The sequence below is a fragment of the Artibeus jamaicensis genome, unplaced genomic scaffold, assembly GCF_021234435.1.
Source record: "Artibeus jamaicensis isolate MK-2021 breed Jamaican fruit bat unplaced genomic scaffold, CSHL_Jam_final contig_415, whole genome shotgun sequence".
NCBI classification, from domain to species: Eukaryota; Metazoa; Chordata; class Mammalia; order Chiroptera; family Phyllostomidae; genus Artibeus; species Artibeus jamaicensis.
In genome coordinates, this window is record NW_026521823.1 from 29634252 (window position 1) to 29647962 (window position 13711).

The window sequence follows — 13711 nt, forward strand, 5'->3', positions numbered from 1 at the left end:
ACCTTGTTCGAAGGTCTAGTATCAACAAGACAAGAAAAAGTGCTGAAGAGGATGTGGAATAAAGGGGATACTTGTGTAATGTAGGTGAGATTGTAAATTGCTACAGCCACTGTGGCAAACAATATGGAGATCCTTTAAATTTTTTTAAGAATAGAACTACAGCTAATAGATCAAACAATTCCAGTTCTGAGAATTTATCCAAAGAAAACAAAATACTACATCAGTGAAATACCTCTGTGTTCATAGTGACATTATTTAGAATAACCAAGACACAGAAGCAACCTAAGTGTCTATTGACAGGTGAATGAATAAAGAAATTGTGATATATTTATATCTCTATATATTATAAATATAGCTATATCAATGTATATAGTTAAAGGTGAAAATATATATCTATACCTATAGAGTAAATAATATCCATCTATATAAATATGTGCATGTGTGTATACATACACATATATGAATATATACACACATAAATATATAAATCTATATATGGATATTACATAGCCATCAAAAAAGAAGAAACCTTGTCATTTTATGTATGGATGGATGTTTGGGGCATTATCCTATGAGAAATAAGTCAGAGAAAGAATACAAATATTTACACAGTGGAATTCTATGCAACAGAAAGAAAGAAGGAGCTACTACCCTTTGCAACAGCATGGATAGAACTGGAAAGCCTTATGCTGAGTGAAATAAGTCAGGTGGTGAAAGACAAATACCATATGATCTTACCTTTAACAGGAACCTAAACAACAAAACAAGCAAAATATAACCAAAGACACTAAAATACAGAACAGGCTAACAGTGACCAGAGGGGAGAGGGGAGGGAATTTCAGGGGAAAAGGGGAAGGATTCACAGGAACTAGTATAAAGGACACATGGACAAAAACTAAGGTGGGGGGTGGAAATGGGAGGGAGGTGGGGAGCACTGGGGGGTGGGCTGGGATGGGAGTAAAAGACAGAAAACTGTACTTGAACAATAATTAAATTAAAAAAGAAACATAAAAAAGAATACAAATACTATAGGATCTTGCTTATATGTGTAATCTAAAAAAATCATAGAAAAGAGGTCAGATTTGTGATCACCAGAAATGTAGTGTGTATATAGGTGTGGGGGTGAATTGGAGGAAGTTATACAAAAAGTATGAGATTTCAGTTGCAAGATTAATAACTGCCAGGGATGTAATGTGCAATATGATGACTATAGTTAACACTGCTATATGGTATATACCAACATCGTTAAGAGAATAAATCCTAAAAGTTCTCATCACAGAATAAAACTGATTTTTTTGAATTTATGTGACACAATGAATATTAACTAAATACTTTTTAACAAACAGAGAGCATGGCTTTGAAAACTTCACCAATGTACCACTTACATAGCCACAACATTTATTCAATGATCTCAAAACATTTGGCACTTGACATACAGTGCCTCACATTTATTTCTTGCTGGGCGTTTTGATTTCTTGTGAAAGAACTACAACCTAACTGGAAGGAAACTACATGGAATTTGTTAACTGGATTAAATCAGAAAGTTAGTATATAAACTAGACAACTTGTTCTTATGATACTAATAAGAAGGGAAGACTATTTTCATGGAATATTTTGCTCTTATGAATTTTTTTGCAGTATGGCCTGAATCACATCTCTTGTTTTATTTTTTTTAAAGTTTCACTTATTTATTTTTAGAGAGAGGAAGGGAGGGAGAGAGTGGGGGGGAGAGAAACATCAATGTGTGGTTGCCTCTCATGGGCCCCCCACTGGGGACCTGGCCTGCAACCGAGGCACGTGCCCTGACTGGAAACCGAACTGACGACCCTCTGGTTCACAGCCCACGCTCAATCCACTGAGCTACACCAGCCAGGGCCATCTCTTGTTTTATCATCTGTAATTATTTACAACAGAATGGGATTGAATCAGATAACCATCTCTTGAGATGGCCTGTTGAGGATGACAGTCTCTGGTGATGTTGTATAATTTTATGATTGAACTGGTCATTGGCTTTGCTGGCTTGATGTCTACACGTGGGAACACATCATCCTATTATGATAGTCAGAAATGCCTTTTGGTTTCCCGATTCCGTTCCTTTGCTCCAGTTATTCTTGCTGCTTTAATGGGACTATTATCTCTCTCAGTCATATTTCACAAGTGAAATCATTCATTTGCCCATTAATATTTCTCTAAGGAGCATATCATTCATTAAATAAACAGATGGAACATGAAATTATTTTTCTTCTCTCATATAACACAAACCATTAAGACTTTTATTCTGTGACTGATGGAATTATATTTTAGTTCAAAATTGCTCGTATATGGTGGGAGTTAGACATTGTTCACTTTTTAACTATTCATTGTTACTTTTCACTTTAGTACACAAATAAAGAAGTATCTTCTGTCAGTTCAGACTCAAGTTCCATGTAGTTTCCATTGCTTTAGTTGAGTCTTCTCAACTAAAGTCTTCTAATTGTTAAATTTATTTGAAAATCTACTTTTAATGTATATGTGTGTATGTGAGAGAAAGCCAGTGCATGTTATCCAACAAGTCTTAAGTTATATGTTATAATACAAGTTAAATCCATATACATTTGCTATAGGTAAATACGAGGTTCTCATATGAAAGGAATGGTAAATACAAGGTTCTCATATGAAAGGAATGACTAGCATCAATAGCAACTAAATTAAACCTTTTCTCCTTACAAAGGCCATACACACGCACACATGCACACATGTGTGTGTGTGTATATATATAATTGAGTTAATTTGTGAAATACATTGCAACTAAAAACAAAGCAAAAACCTTCATATCTGTACTGATAGAATTTGAGATGTCAGATACTTATAACTGAAGGTTTCCTATTTTGTTATTTAAAATAAGATGAACAAAAATTGAAAATAGAATCACTGAATATGAATTCAGTGGTATAAGTTTCATCTTGATGTATCTGCTAGCACTAATTGTATCTTCAGTGATATAATGTAGCATGAGTTCTGTGTGTAGATTTCATTACGTACAACACTATTTCAAATTGATATATTGCGTTGTCTACACCCTAGGCACTGCTTTTATTTTTATAACAATCACTTAAGCCACACTGTTTTTTGAAACAAGATTTTATCTCTGCATTTTATAGTCATATTCTTTAGGAAGTTTAATTAGCAGTTAGCTATTTATATTATCATAATATTATCATAATCTTTATTAAATATGAGTATATTAACATTTTCAATTACAGAAGTATGTTATTTTACATTGGGTATGAAGGAATTCATATGATTCATTTCTATCTTGAGATAGAAACTATTTTTTTACCATCTTTCGACTTGACATCATGTTGGCTGTTGATTACTTATATTAGAATCAAATAATCTGGTAGATCAATTTTTATGGTGGTCAGCCTACACTTGTATTGTTTCTCCCATGTTACAGACTATAAAGAGAGAGAGAGTGAGAGAGGGGGGTCTTAGATTTTCTACTATGATATGTAATATATCCAATCTATCCATTCTCAACTAAACATGACTTTTTGTCTGGGTTTGGCATTCATCATATGTAATTTATCCATAGTTAATATTTAGTTACCTAATTTTGTTAATAGACTGTAGACTTAATAGTAGTGACGGCCTTATTCCACTTTGTAACCTCAGCAAAGTGAGCTCAGTTCTTACCATGTAACAGGTGCTCAGTAGAAGTGTTACATTACAGACAAATCTGGTAAATGATCTCAGCATCAAATCTCAATTATAACTATCAAAATGTAAATAGCATGTGTGAAGCACTACAGAAAAGAGGAAGCATCAAAATATATATTATAGATGATTTGAAATAGGCCTTAAGAGAAGCAAGAAAGTAAGAATATCTCAAAGTATCACATCAATGACAAACAACAAGAAAGCTGGGTTATCAAATCTCCCAGTTTCCAGAGGTCTACCAAAATAAAAAGAATTTCGGGTGTCACTATATTAGAACCAGAGAATGCATTGCTAAACAAAGAATAGAAAAGATCAGAATTTAAATACCATGTGTCTTAAGAAAATATCAACATAGAGTATTAACTTCCTTAAGATTGTGAGATACCAAACTTTAAAGAAGAACCACAGCTCAGGATTTTACCCTCACTCACTAAGGGCTGTAGATGTCCTAAACCCTCTGGGGAAACAAAGGTGTACGTGGGGGGTGGGCGTGGGGAATAACAAGAAGTAGAACAGAGTATGCAGTAAAATTCTTTCAGTTACAAATAATTTTTAATTGATAAATTCAGTGTATAAAAGGTTTATCATTTCAACAATGTTTTTGTGCATCACTACATTAGGGTAGGGGTTTTACTATGAATATAAAGGCGAAACGCAAAGAGTAACTTACCACAGATGTAGAAAAGCTATTCCGTGCATATTACTCTCTTTAGGTGAACCTTCGTGATTTATGTATTTGTGCACCAGTGACTAGGAAACTATATTTTTAATGTGCTTCAGGGATATCAGGGGTTTCAGAGTTCCCAGCAAGATTTAAAGCCTCGTTATTCCCAAATTAATCTTACTCTTTATAGAAACTATCTTTAATGTGTAATTCATAGCACCTTGGGAGGTAACTTTGCACTACTGGGTGAAATAAAGATTCCATGGGAAACTTTGTATAGCGATACCATAATATATAGAGTCAATTTATGTTCATATGTGACTGAGCAACACAGCTTGAAGTTTTCTTTACACTTTAAATTGTTTCCATCTTTGTTGTTAGTATCATTGATAACATTTATCACTAGTGAGCCACAGAAAGCTGGGATGTCATAAAAAAACTTATCTCATTTTACCAATCTCCCTAATAAGTCCCATAATAGCTAGGATATATTATTCCCAATTCATTTTTTTACACATAACAAATATTGTACTATAAAATTCATTTTATTAAATAAAATATTTTATTTTGGATACTAAAAGTTATTAAAGAAAAATGCAGACCAACCTACAGAAAATTGCACAAAAAAATTCAGGTGGCGTATCGCCAGACAATAAATGTAATCCACTATGAAAAAGGGAAGAGGTGATAAATAGGAATACATGGGGAAAATGAAATAACTAAAAGTTGTGCGTGAAGACTGTGTCATTACTAATAAGTTCATAAACATGAGTGAACACAAGATGGTATCTCAAAGCTATCAGTTCATAAAATGTTCTGTGTTGGATAACACACGTGCTTGTGATGATATTGGGAGAAAGTTACTATCACCTATTGCTAGTAAGCATTGGAACTAATAAATACATCCTGGGAAATAGTCAGGTATTGTTCAGTTGAACATATATGCATATTCCAAGGCTCCAATTCTATCTCTTGATTTATGCTCCAAACATTTTTTATGAGTTGCATGAGGGTCAAAGAACAAAGTTTTTGTTCTTTGTTTGTGGTGGAAGATATATGGGCATAACCTAAATGTCCATTACTAGGAAAATGGATATATAGTTAAATGTTTTAAAGAAAGAAAAAAAAAGAAAGAAAATTGTGTGTGTTGTACAAAAATAGAAAACGGATGGTAATTTATTACATGATATCTTTTGTGAAAATTAAAAACAGACATATTGAATAATACTATATACCAGAATGGGCATAAGTAAGTTTATAGTGTTTACATAAGAAACATCCAAACTTGTAAGAACATTTATGAGTTTATTTGAGCAAAATGGAAGACAGCTGGTGGGAAGCAAGACCTCAATGGATTGAGAAAATGCTCCAGCGAAGGGCAGTTTTTCACCTTATTTTATACATTATAATCAAAGGCAGAGGCATAAAGTGATTATATAGAATTCACTGGTGGTAGATTAGGGAGGTGGGAGAAAGCAAAGGCGGGGATCTCTGGGATTGGATAAAAAGTAAAAAGAAATAGACACGTATGTCTTTTACATTTGTGGGTACAGGATAGTTAGCGGTTAATAATTAATATGATAACAATGCCAGTGAGGGACTCTGTAGTCTCCTGCTCTGGTGGGAGATTGTGTCCTGAGGGGTATCACCATGTTTCAGGGACATTTAATGAAGTCAAATTGATTCAAAATATATCAGTGACTATATTCCCCGTGCTATAATTTACATCCTCAACTATTTCATAACTACCAATTTGTAGTTTTTAATCTGTGTACCTTTTTCGTTCAGCCCTCCCTCAGTGTCCAGGCTGGCAAACTACATTTTGTTCTCTGTATCTATAAATCTGTTTATGTTTTATTTATTTGTTTAGTTTTTCTTTAGATTCCACATATGAGTAAATCGTATGATATTTGTCTTTGTCTGGGTGATGAATTTTACTTAGCACAATGTCCTCTCGGTCCAGCTATGTTGTCACAATACCATTTATTCTTTCAATAAATGTGCTCAGTTCATTATTTGGTTGTCAGAAGTGTCCTAGATGAGGCTATTTATTCATTTGTATTCATTAGACAATGTTGGTACATCAGGAATATTATATATAAAATAAAGAGGGATATCAATATGAAAAAAACTATGTCAGCTGAAGAAATTCAAATTAATTTCTTTAAGTGAAGATTTTGTATGTTTTATGTTATCCATATTACTACCCTTCTTTATAAATCAATTTCCATTTGGAAATAATCTCAAATTTACAAAAGAGTTAAAAAACAGATTAAAAAAGATATCACTTATATCCTTTTACCAAAATCTACTTATTGATGAAATTTTCTTTATTATTCTGTCTCTCTGATGATTTATTTAAAAATGTACTTTTCTTATATTTGTCCATGTGAGACAGCACAGTGTCTTGTTTATTCTAAAACAAGTTATTGAAATAAAGCAGATAATGATTTTCCAGTGCCAGGTTGTTAAATGTTCTTTATCTGGCTTTAATTTATGTTTAGGGTGATGTAATTTGCTAGCAGTCTTTTTTCATATGTATGTCAAGTCCATACAGAATTAAATTAAAAGAGAACGATAATATTTCTAGTTTGTGAGGCATAACCACTTAGACTATTCCCATTAAGATGGTGATCTGTGAAAATGGAATAGTGTCTATGTTACGCGAATGATATTAAATCATGACAACAAAGAATTCAAGTGTAAAAGTTTAGCTTTAGAGAGTGAATGTAAGCAAAAAGGTGGATCAGGGGACTTTTCAGGGCTCAATTTAGCAACAACATAATGACTACATTACTTTTGTAAGAACTCCACGGGCCAGTTGAGAAGCTACATTACCCAGATCAATGTCAAATCAAGAAAGGGTTCCACAAAAAGGGGTAGAAAAACTTGTGGCATTTTGTGCATCTTATCATTCCCCTCCCACTATCTGACTGTGTTGTAAAATTAGAAGAAAACTGCCCTGGCTGGTATGGCTCAGTGGATTGAGTGCCAGACTGTGAAACAAATGTCTCCCTTTGATTCCCAGTTAGGTCACATGTCTGGCTTGTAAGCCAGGTCCCCGCAGTATGGGGCGTGCAAGAGGCAAGCACACATTGGTGTTTCTCTCCCTCTCTTTCTCCTTCCCTTCCTCTTTTTAAAAATAAATAAATAAAATCTAAAAAAAATTTCACAAGGTCTATAAAGAAACATGGAAACATGACCCAATTAAAGGAACACAATGGAACTCCAAAAATAACCCTAGAGAAATACAAATCTATGATCTGCCTTACAGATAATTTAAAATAACCATCTTAAAAATGCTCAATAAGCTAACAGAGAACACAAACACTTAAACAAAATAAGAAAATAATTCATGAACAAAATGAGAATAATCAACAAAGAGACAGAGCTATAAAAGGAATCAAAAGAAATTCTAGAGCCGAAAAAATACAGTAATTGGAAAATTTCACTAAATAGGTTTAACAGCAAACCTGAGTCATCAGAAGAAAGAATATATCAATGAATTGAATCTGAATCAAATTCAAATCAGTAAATTTAGATAGTTTTTTGGAAATTATGTAGTCAGAGTTACAAAAGGAAAAAAATAAGAAGAGTGAAGAAACTAAGACACTTACGAGACATTATCAAGTGGGCCAATACATTCACCATGGAAGTCCCGTAAGAAGAAAGAGAGAGAAACAGGCAGAGTTTATCTGAAGAAATAATGGCTGAAACTTCCAAAATCTAAGGAGAAATGAAATACAAATTCAAGAAGCTCAGTAAATCCCACTAGAAAAATCCAAAGAAACTCACATTGAAATGTATTATAATTGAACTATGGAAAGACACAAGAAAGAGAGACACCCTTGAAAGCAACAGACAAGTGACTTGTCACATGCAGGGAACTTGCACAAGATTAACAGCAGATGTTTCATTCAAAATCTTGCAGGGCAGAGAGGAGTGGGATTGTATATTCAAAGTGCTGAAAAAAATCTGTCCACTGTGACTACTCTAACTGGCAAAAAAAAATCTTTAAATAATGAAGGAGAAGTTAAGATTTTATAAAAGAACAAAAGATTATGGTGTTCATTATCACTAGACCTGCTCTGTAACAGACGTAAAAAGGGTATTAGTATCTTTTAGCCCTGCCTTCAAGGCGAGGGCAAAAGATACTAGAGAGCAACATGAAACTACAGCAAAAATTAAAGTTATCTTGTAAAAGTAAATTTATGATAAATATAGTGACCTATACTAATGCCAATTTGGTTTATAAATTTTCTTTTAATTCTTGTATAAAATTTAAATATGCAGGACCAAAAATAATCTCTGTCATTTCATATAAAATATATAAAGATGTAATTTATGATATCAATAACAAAGAGATGGCTTGGGCTGTAGTTTCTGTGTGTGACTGAAGTTAATTTGTTATCAGTTTAAAACAGAATTTTAATATAATATTTTAAAATAGGAGACTTTATATAATTACACTAATAACTATGAAGAAAATATCTGTGTGACATACATAAAAGGAAACGAGAAGGCAATTAAAGCATGTGACTACAGTCACACGTAAACAAAAAAGTCACACACATACAGGAAGTCAGTAATAGAGGAAAGGAAGAACAACAGTACAATAATACATACAAAAACAGGGAATGAAATGGAAATAGTAAGTCTGTACCAGTAATTACTTTAAAAGTAAAAAGACTTCCAAAGTGGTTTTGCTGAGTGGATCAATAAAACAAGATCCACCTGTGTGCCGTCAAGAACCTCACATTAGATCTAAGGGTATCTATAGGCTAAAAGTTAAGGATGGATGAAGATGTTCCATGCAAATGCTAACACAGTGAGAGGGGAGGTGGCTTACTAGTATCAGACAAAATAGACTTTTGAGTGAAAAATTGTTACCAGAGATAAAGAAGGACCTTTTATAAAGATAAAAGGACCAATTTGCCAAGGAAATATAACAACTACAAATATTTATGTCCCAAACATTAGAGCTCTGAAGTATATAAAATAAACTCTTCTTCCAGTGTGGCCCAGAGACGCCAAAAGTTTGAACACCCCTTCCCTAGCTGGTGTGGCTCAGTGGATTGAGCGCAGGTCTGTGAACCAGAGGATCATGGTTGGATTCCCAGTCAGGGCACATGCCTGGGTTGCAGGCCAATTCCTGGTGGGGGATGCATGAGGGGAAACCATACATTGATATTTCTCTCCCTCTCTTCTTCCCTTCCCCTCTAAAGATAAATAAATATTTTTTTAAAAAGTTTGAGCACCCCTTCTAGGAGATTCAGTGGTGCTCCAAAAGTCACTGGTACATGGGGGTGCTGTTCAGAGACCTTGTCAGGCCCCTATGTATGATTCCAGAATTTTTTCATGTTGAAAAAATGAAACTAAACCCATTAAGCAACAACTGTTCTCTCCTCCCATACACCCTGGAAAGTGTTATTCTACTTTCTATCTCTATGTTCTGACTTATTTAGAAACCTCATGTGAAAGTCCTAGAGACATGTTTTCACAATGAAAATGGAATTGACACCAGTGAACTGTACACTTAAATATGGTTAATATGGTAAACTTTATGATGTGCTTTCACTACAATAAAAATAAGAAAAATAAAATAAACTTTTTAAAAGTTCAGCTGTAGAAGACTTAGAAGGTGCTAATTCCCACGATTATTTTAGACAAGATGATTTTCAAGTTTTCACTGTGAAATCTTCCCTTTATGCCATGCCTATAAGAGTGATATTTTAAATACAATACAAGAAAAAGTGTGAGAAGATAATTCTTTAAATAATAGAAGTGTAATGAAGACCAAAGTGGTTAGCATGGCAGATGCTGAACCTCCCTTGGGTTCCAGATGTGAGAGCAGGGAAAAGCTACCTGAAATTTAGCCTTGGCAGTGAGAGTTTAAAATATGCTCTACGAGGAAATGATTGCAACCCTGTTCACTTCTCTTTCAGGGGAAAAAATGGACATGATTGTGTCCCAATAAAATTTTCTTTTCATTTTATTTTTCAGTTATAGTTTATATTCAATATTATTTTGTATTAGTTTTAGGTGTACAACATAGTGTATGTTTGTTCACTTCTTAAGCCAGGGCGGGGGATGTAGTTTTTCCAGCTGAAAAATTGACTGGAAATATGTAAGCCTATGTTCGTGGGGACAATGTCATACATGGTCCTGTCTGTCCAGAAAGCTGACCCTTCTCAATCCTAGCTCCATGCATAGGTTGGCCCAATCCCGGCACCCAGCTCCTCAGGACGAGATTCTTGAACTGCCAGAAGATAGAGTACTTCTGAATTAAGATTTAAGGAAACAAAGGAAGCTGTAGGACAGCTGTTTGCCACAAACATGTATACTCAAGTTAAAGTTGTTGTGGAAAAATGGAGACAACTGTATTCGAACATCAATAAAAAAAAGTAAAGAGTATAACTGAAATGCAATTATCTTCAATATAGCAACATGTCTTTAGTTATTTATTTTTGATGAAATTTAATAAGCAGTTTCTTTATTCTGTGGTAAAGCCAGGAAAGGTCCTTTAACATTATAAATAAACAAGCCATACCAGATATCAAGTATTATGAAGCTAGACTTATGACTGTGATATTTGTTCAAGAGAAAAGAGTGATAAAAGGAAATGAAAGAAAACCCAGACAGAACATACACATACATAGAATTTTATTAGTAGTAGCCTCACTGAATAGCTGTGGGTAAATTTTTAACTCTTTAATAAATACATCTGGAAATTTAAACAAAATGAAATACTTTCATTACATTTGTTAAGAGTAATATTAATGGAATTTTAATGTAAATTTGATGCTGCCATTTCAGGCCAAAACTGTGAAATATATTTTCTATAACTCCTTTTCTTGTGGATTCTACATTGGGTTAGAAAGGAATTACATGTAGTTATGAAGGCAGAAGTAAAGCAAAAGCAATTATTTCTGTGAAGCTATGACTACCAGTTATGTGGCTTTACCAGGCGTCATGACTTCATCATATGGCACGTCTTTAAAAGTTGAATCATTTTGAATCTTTTTCGGAAATCTCCTTAAGCTCTCCTTCCCAGCCCCACGTGGCTGAACAGATGCAGGATGCTTTTCAAATGTCCTAAAAGTTGTAACTTCTCCACTGGATCCTGTGTGTTGGGTTGAAGAGTTAGTGACCAAATCTCCCATCTTCTCATTCTCCTCTGCTAAATCTTCACTACTCAGGTTTTCCACATTCCATTACACTCAATCCCTAATTTCTTTTACTAAACCCCATCATGCCTATAATACTTAGAGTGGTTTTAGTTTTCTGACCAGATGTAGTCTGATAAAATGTGGGTTTTAATTGTCTTTCCATTATGTACTGCTATAATAATTCAAGATATATTACAGGTTCAAATATGTAAAGCAAATCTTAAAATTAGAAAAAAAGTGTAAAAATATATTTTAGAATTTAAAGCAGATAATATACTTTAAAAATGACACAGAAGCCTAACACCTAAGAGAAGAATTATAAGATGTGACAAATTGAAACATCTAACTTCTGTGCTTCAAAGTATTAAATTAAAGAGAGAATTGAAGTTCTAACCATTAAAAAAGAACACTTAAAAATCAATAAGGAAAAGAAAACCCTAGCTAAAAAGTAAAACCGAAACAATGATGATATTGAGTATTGACAAAGATTTGTACCACTGGTGAGGATGTAGATAAGCACACTTCATTTACAAAATAATTGGCATTATTTAGTAAAGATTAAAAACATAAGCTCTATTGCCTCATAAATAAACATGTATCTATGTGCGTATGTTTACATACACATACACATACACACAAGCATATGTGTGTGACTGTGCATGAAATCTCTTCCAATACTTTCAATAGTTTCATTTTCTCCTTGTCAAAGAACATTATTGTCTCTCCTGCAAATTCATCAAAGTCCAGAAGTAATCACAAGTTAGACCGGATCCATTTATGATTACTGAGACCCTGCATCTGGTTTGCTGGGGCAGCCTCAGTTTGTGACTGTTGGTACTCCTAATAGTGAAGAGAAACTTCTTCCACTCTCCGTATGTTTGTGGGACATTTCCCAAATGCTTACTGAATGTCTAAATTCACTTAAATTTTCTTAGAAAATGTTTAATTTTTAATGGTTCTTTTCAGAGTTAAGAACAGCAGACATTGATTTTTATGTGGTTGACTGAGATTTAAATACATGGTGGGAAAATAAGAAAAACACTTAAAACTGATCATAGACAAAGATGGATGTTTGCTCTCCCAACAAATGCATTTGTTCTTTCATAAACCACACATTTTCCTTTTCACAAAATCTGTGTAGTTTTATATGAGAAAATGGTTCTATAAAATTATATTTCAACATCTGCTATTATGATATACTATGTTTACAAGATTAACAAAGTCAGATTTTGCATGTGTTTGCATGTGTGTATAAGAGCAGATTCTGTCATAAACATACTGGAGGTACAGATTTTGGAAAACAAAAAATATATGTATTTTATTAAAATGTGCCTTTAGAAAAAGAAAATTCCAAGGTTGGTAGTTGGGAATATAAATAACTGAAAATAGGTGCTGTGATGGTGAAAGTTGAACTAGTTAAACAATTAAGAAGTATGGTAAAAATCGCATAACTGTGTGCTGCTACTCTATTATCGGTGTAGTCTGAATCATACTGACAAATTGCAGAGACAAGAATAAAAGAGAGGGCCACTGGATCTGAGATCTTATGTCCATAAAGTTGCTATTTCTACTCTGTGAAGCAAAGCGCTTACATCAGAGCAGCTTCAGGACTATTTTAAAAATAGAAAACTGTGTTAAATAAACTAGTTATCAAGGAGTCCACATTAATTGATGTCATACTATTCCAAAACTTTAAAATATTTACTAGTTATTTGTGAACCTGAGTAGAAAATGCTCTAGCAGATTACAGGCTTAATTCAACCTATAGCAATGAAGCTGTTTGGAAAACTAGATGAGCTTGTTTGAGGTACTGCTCCAGATTCCCAGGGGAGAGGAGATTTGGTAAAGCAGAAGCACCAGTAGGTCATGCGCAGTCACCTGCAGTCTTCCAGGAGGGCAGAGGACTCTTTTCAGGAGCTGTGGGCTTCAAGATGTCAGTGAAGAATTTTCACCCAAATCTAGGTCCAAGTTCTAGGAGAAAAGGAAGGTCTGTGGTAGAAAATGTAGACTCCATAACTCATAGGAATAATACTGAAATGTGAGAGAGCTGTGTGAGTCAGGGGAGATCCCTTAAGGTCAAGCTATCCACGCTGATGACCAAGAATTAAGGAAAATGAAGCCAGAATCTGAAATCAGATTAGTTAGAAAAAAGAGCTTGCCAATCTAATCTAGTAAGACA